The sequence below is a fragment of the Phodopus roborovskii genome, unplaced genomic scaffold (genome assembly GCF_943737965.1).
Source record: "Phodopus roborovskii unplaced genomic scaffold, PHOROB, whole genome shotgun sequence".
Lineage (NCBI taxonomy): Eukaryota > Metazoa > Chordata > Mammalia > Rodentia > Cricetidae > Phodopus > Phodopus roborovskii.
In genome coordinates, this window is record NW_026126433.1 from 18,129,852 (window position 1) to 18,136,231 (window position 6,380).

The 6,380-nt window shown below is 37.0% G+C and overlaps 1 pseudogene; it reads right to left on the reverse strand.

Annotated features, from left to right (window-relative positions):
- Positions 1–281: 281 nt before the first annotated feature.
- LOC127223208 (zinc finger protein ubi-d4-like) lies at positions 282–1,266 on the reverse strand (annotated as a pseudogene).
- Positions 1,267–6,380: the final 5,114 nt, after the last annotated feature.

Genomic DNA, 6,380 nt, shown 5'->3' on the forward strand with positions numbered 1-6,380 from the left:
CTAGGTTAGGTTTGAGACAAGTGAGCTGCTCTCATATTCCTTCTTCAGAGGAATCCATTTGAACACTGTGTTTGCCAAAGACTTGGGCCCAAGGCAAGCAGAGTGAATTGCACTTCTTGGAGAGCAGGGAGAAGTTGGTTACACAAGTCAGCCCTGGGGCAGCATGCTGCTTCTTACTGCCTGAGGGCTTGGGACCAGAGGCAGTCAGAGTTGCCACCTCCTTGTGCTGCTGCCAAAGGCGGACTGACAGGACTACCAGAGTGAAAGAAGAAGAGGGGTATGAAAACCAAGGTAGAGGAGAGCAACAGCCTTAGATGTGTGGGCAGCTGGGTGGCACATCAGGAGGAGTTCTGGTTCTGATAGATGGGTGCTTTCTCCGTCAGCAGATTCATACAGCTCCGACTTCCTTCAGGAGTCTCAGACATGGATGGAGTGAGACAGTATATGTGGTAGCCACGGTCACAGTCGTCACAGAATAGCAGCTGGTCGTCATTCTCTGAAGTTCCACAAAGTTTGTAGCACTTGCACTGGATGCACTGACAGCGGTATGTCTCACAGCCGCCATCATCATAGGGTGAACTGCAGGCAGGACGGATGCCCTGAGTGGCCACAGTCAGAACAGAGCACTAGCTCCTCAGCCTGCCCTGTCTTGTTGATTTTTGAGTTCCCCAGATAGAAGTCACAGTAGCTGTTGGACAGGGCTAATCCATCAGGTCCTTTCTTGGATTTCTGCTCCTCAGACCTCTGGGAAACAGGAGTGGGTAGTTGAGCGTCTTTGTCCTCTCCCTCCTCTTCAGCCAAGTGGGCATAGTGGTAACTGAGGCCGGGTCGATTCTTATAGCGTTCCCACAATTGTCAAATGCATAGGGCTTATCATCAACACGGGTTAATGGAGCACCTCGTTTCTCTAGAGCCTCTAAAGTACTGCCATCCTGAGAGATTACCCCCTTTTTCTTTAGAGTCTGGTCTGTGTCTGGTTTAATAGATGGAAAGGAAAGCCTGGGATCCTGAGGTGGGTGAGCTCCACGCTTTATCCACCACCTCCAGGTAGAGTAGGAGTACAATTGTCCAGAGGCCAATCCTGGTCCTCGGTGTCGTTTCTCCATCGAGGTATAACAATTGCTCTGGGCTACTCCAATCTGTGAGTCCAAGAAAGGCTATACTCAGCAAAAAGGCAGGCATTGTAACTGTGGCACTGTTCCATGGCATCTTTGTAGTATTGCTGCCCAACGACCTGTGTCCTACATTCTCCACCAAAGTCGCCATCTTCCCTGTTGCTCTTCCTCAGGACTAAAGGCACTGAATTCTGCAATGCGCAGGCACTAAGCCTACCCAATTGCACGACTTTTTTTTAACAACATTTTCTAATAGTTACCCAAATTTAACCTCAGAGTGGATATATTTAATATATTGGAATTATACAACCAATATCAACACTCAACAGCATTTGGCCAAGTAAGAGACTTTTATTCTTGGCCTAGTGTGTGAGAAGTAGAATATAGATTCACAAATCAGCTTCTGGATTGGGGAAAAATGGGAGGTCATGCGATTGTAGATACTGGGTAAATAACATTCAGGGGTATGAAGAAGATAGAGAAAGGGACAAGGGATTAAATGATATCAATGTTTCCAGGGTGATTCTGGGAATTTTCCAGGAACTTACTTTGTTTTGCTCCTTCCTTGTTCTTTCAGGTGGTAGTGATATCAAATGTTAAGGGTTTAGGCATTGAAAGACATGGCATCTAGCATGTAGATGGGAGAATTTTAATAAAGTTAAATTTTCTAGAGAAACTCTCACAGCCATCTAAGTAAGATTCAAGCAATTTCTACTGACCCACATAGAATACTGCTGGACTTACAATTCCTGCCTTTGACATAAATATGAGGTGGAATTCTGATGAGTCACGTAGGTAATGAAAAGGCAGGAATTGTTAGTCAGATGGTGACCCTGTTACCTGAAAATAGTTGCAGCAAAAACAAAATTATTTATTTAGAGAGTAACACCATATCAGAGAGAAAATACAAAATTAATTTGGTTTAATGTAAAGAGAATCGAAACATATTGGAAGTGTTGCTGCTCTGCAGGGAAAGATACCCTGATGGTCAGAATTCAGGCACAACCTACAGTTGTGAAAAGAAGGTATCCTGGATACCTAAAACTGTGAGGAGAAAGATATTCTGTTTGTCAGGAAGTCAGACTATAATTGCAGCTGTGAATGGTAGGTATTTTTGAAATCTACAGCTCTGAAGAGAAAGGTATTTTGACTGTCAGAAGTCAGTCAACATCAGAAGCTTGGTTCTGTTGGGGGATGATCTCCCCTCAGGATATGGCAATCCTTCTCCTCTCCAAGAGATAGCCATGCAGCTGATCTCTGTTCTGCTCCACTCTGTAATTTCCCAAAGAGTGGTTCACATCTTCTCAGCTGCAGTCCAGGTTGTTACTTTTCTGCTTCCCTCTGCTAAAGAGGATACTCCTGCACAAATGGAGCAATCTACTCCTGCTCCAGTCAAAAGTTGTTACTCCTGCTCCATTCCCTGTACAGGGAGTTCTTATTTTGCCTATGTAATAAAAACCCAGAGATAGATATACAGAAAAATGCTAACAGATTACAGAGAAGCCACAGCCACACCGTATCTCCATAGCATCTCAGCAGACAAGAGATTGATTCTGTTTCTGCCTGTTTATATCGTTTCTTTGCCCAGCCATCTCACTTCCTGTCTGTACAGATCTCTAGACCTCTATGGTTAGCTAGTGGCAAGCTCTATTCTCTAACCTCCAGACAGGCTTTATTTATACAAGCAAGATATGACCAAAATTCTCCCAAGACAGCTGCCCAGAAGTAATATCCATTTCTTCTAGGTTGTATGTCACAAAAGAGTTTGCCAGGAAAGTTTGTGTTTGGCTAAGTGAAAGGACTTTACCCAAAACACTTTCAGGAGATTGATTTGGAAGGAAGGACTCCAGGAGAATGGCTGCCCTTGCCAGGGTGGAGAAGGACAGCTGCTAACTGAACAGGCCTCTCTGGGGCATAGTTTTTCCAGGGAGAAGTTTTTTAATGAGGGAATTAGTCAGATTTAAATCCCCTTGAGCTTGGACAATTTCAGTTTGGCTAGATTTTGTGGATTGACTGATACTGATTTCAGGGATTGTTTAGTTTACCTGCTCAGTTGATTTCATGTTCAGTTGCTCAGTGGGAAATTTGGCTCTGGTTTCAGGGCCAAAGTGTGTTTCTTCATTGGTCCTTTTTTAACCTTTTGGCTCTAGTTTCAGAGACAAGATGTGTTTCTTTCACTAGGCCAGTGTCTGTTTCTTTTAGTGGCTTTGTTTTCAGGGCCAGGTTGTATTCATTCAACTGGCTCTGTTTTCAGGGTTAGGGAAGGTTTCTTACCTGGCACTTTTATTCTACACATAATATTTATGACTTAGGTTGTTGGAAGCTAGAAGTCTGTTCATACATCCCGCATATTTGCCTAAATAGATTCGCCTACATGGCTCTCCACTTGCAATACTCTAATATCTTCACAAACACTGAGGTTCTAATCAGTCTTTTTCATGCTTGATTTTATTCAGTCTTCATTGATATGTTGTTAATGTTATTCTCCAAAAAGTACTTAATTAGATAAATCTCTTATATTTATCATAACACAACAGTTCTACTTTTATTGTATATTTATGCTTCTAAACTCAGTTATATATTTTTATTTAAATCTATCTTCTTTAGTTATTTAATTAATTTATATTTCTTGTTTCACTGTTTTCTACATTATTTGGGAGGATACTAATATTGTAATTTTATCTTGAGTATTAATAATATTTGTAATTAAATTTTCCATATCTTCATGCGTTTTGTGTTTAAGTCATACATTTACTTTTAAAAAGGATAATTTTAGAAGAGTTGAATCGACTTTACACCTGTTCCTTTGTTTCATAGCCATCTTTTCTCCTCTACAGGTGATTCTTATATGACAATATTCTCCTTTTACCTTTTAAATGTCTATGTCTCAAAGCTTGATGTCTTTGCATCTTTTGCGCTTTCACTGGGAAATAATTCTACTGTTTTGATGACCACTAGTATGGTCAGTAGAATTACTATGCTAACCTTAACTCTAGCAGTATAATTTCATTTCCGCATGAACATACTACATTCCTCATCATAAAATATGTTCACTCTTCAAAACTCACATTAAGTTCAGACACGTAATAAAAGACAGATGTTTATAGAGTTATTTTGTGACATTACTCGTTTTAGTCAATAGAAATACAACAAATAAAAATAATTTTAAAGTTCTTATAATTTTGTTGCTGTAGTTAGCTTTTGTTTGGTTATTGAGAAAGAATTTGAACTTGGAAAGGGAGGGAGGAGAGAGACTCTGGTAGGACTTGAGTAATGTGAAGAATATGATCAAAATATATTTAAATATTTCTAAAAGATAAAAATAATAATAAAGTATAAAAAACTTCTATAATTTATTATCAAATCAAATATTTTAAACATATAGTTTAAATAAATCATATTTTGTATTTCATATTAATTTTATAAAAACATCTTGCTACATTAATGAAGGGAAAGTCATTATTGTATTATGTTACTGAGAAGGAAAAATAATCACTCTCAAGGCAGAACTTGTGGGACTGGTCAACAAATGTTTGATTTAAATCGAGGCCCATGATACATGAAGAATGCCAATTGCTACACTGCCTAGATGGCCAGGAACTGGAGATTGGAGACTGAGTATTCCATAGACCTAGGATATAAGCAAACATGACTTGAAAAAAATAATGTCATGATTATTAATGGTATTCTGTTTTACTCAGAGATCAGTGCCTTATCCAGTTGTCATCAGGGAGGTGTATAATCTGGCAGCAGATGGGATCAGATGCAGAGACCCATGGCCATATATTATGTAGAGAAACCCTAAATTATAGATCTTCATTGGTTCTCTGAAAGAAACCCAAGGAATAATGGGAGGAAAGATTATGGGAATCAGAGAAGATGGAGGATACCAAGATGGATCTGCACTAGGTCTCTGTATATATGTTGTGGCAGTTAGCTTGATGTTCTTGTGCAACTATTAACAATGGAAAAATATGTCTTTCTTACTCTTTTGCCTATTCTTGGGAACCTTATAGGGTTACATTGTCCATTCTTGATATGAAGGATTTTGGTTTTTTCTTATTGTACCTTGTTTTGTTATTATCTCTTTGAGGCCTGCTCTCTTCTGAAGAAACCCAGAGGGGCAATGGTGTTGGGAAGAGGAGCAATGTGGGAAGGTAAAAGGTATAATTGTGTTTGGGATTGTTGTATGTAAGAAAAAAAGTGTTTTTGACATAGATAAAATTTAAAAGAAAAATAGTTCCCTTGAAATAGATGTATAAAATCTTTAACAATATATTTTAATATATTAGATTTGACAATGCCATTCAAATTTCTTAGTAATGCTTAAGAAAAAAAAATCCTTACCTAAATCTATTCTGGTGTGTTGATATCAAAAAAAAATATACTTTGCTTTCATTTTAACTTTTATGTAATTTATTTAGTAGTTTAATTTACCCTTTCAAACTTTAATTTTAATCTTATGTACTTTCTACTTCTTTCACCTTTAAATGCATATTACATTAATGAGATTTTACCAATAAATTAAATTTCATTAACTTAAAATTCCTATTAAAATCTAGATAAGAATTTACAGATGCCTATATTGTGTTAGGACACTGAAAAAGAAAAATAGAAATGAAAACATTAAGTGTATCTATGAGAGTAATTAGTTTTTCTCTGGATTTCCTTTTCCATAATTCATTGTTTTGGTTAGACCTTTATTTTAAGCTAGGATGGCACTGCTTAACAATTTTAAAGTTCAAAAGAATTTTCAGCTTTTTAAATGATTTATTACTGCACTGATGTGTTTTATCTAACTTGTTTTGAAGTTATTTTGAGGTACCTTAATAAACAAATGTGAATATAACTTACTTTTTGAGTTCCTATGATAATTATAAGTTACTATTAAGTAAATAACTATAATTTAAAGAAAAATGCTATATATTTATATGATAGCTATTATCAATTTTAGAATCTAACTTTTATTAAAAGATGTAGTGATTAAAACATTCTCAAATACATTAATATGTTTCCATTATTGTCAATTTGTTATGGTATCAACAGGTCTACTTTCATGCAAATGATTCCAAAGAACAGAAGAGAATGTATCTTATTCATATCCAAATTTGCTTATATAGAAAAGAATACATATTAAGGCTATTAAAGGAATAAATTATGTAGAACAAGCTGCTTGTTCTACATAGCACTGTTAATGTATCTGGTCAAACTGATTCCTGGTATCTGTCACCCTAAACATATATAAATACACCTTCCAGGTATATT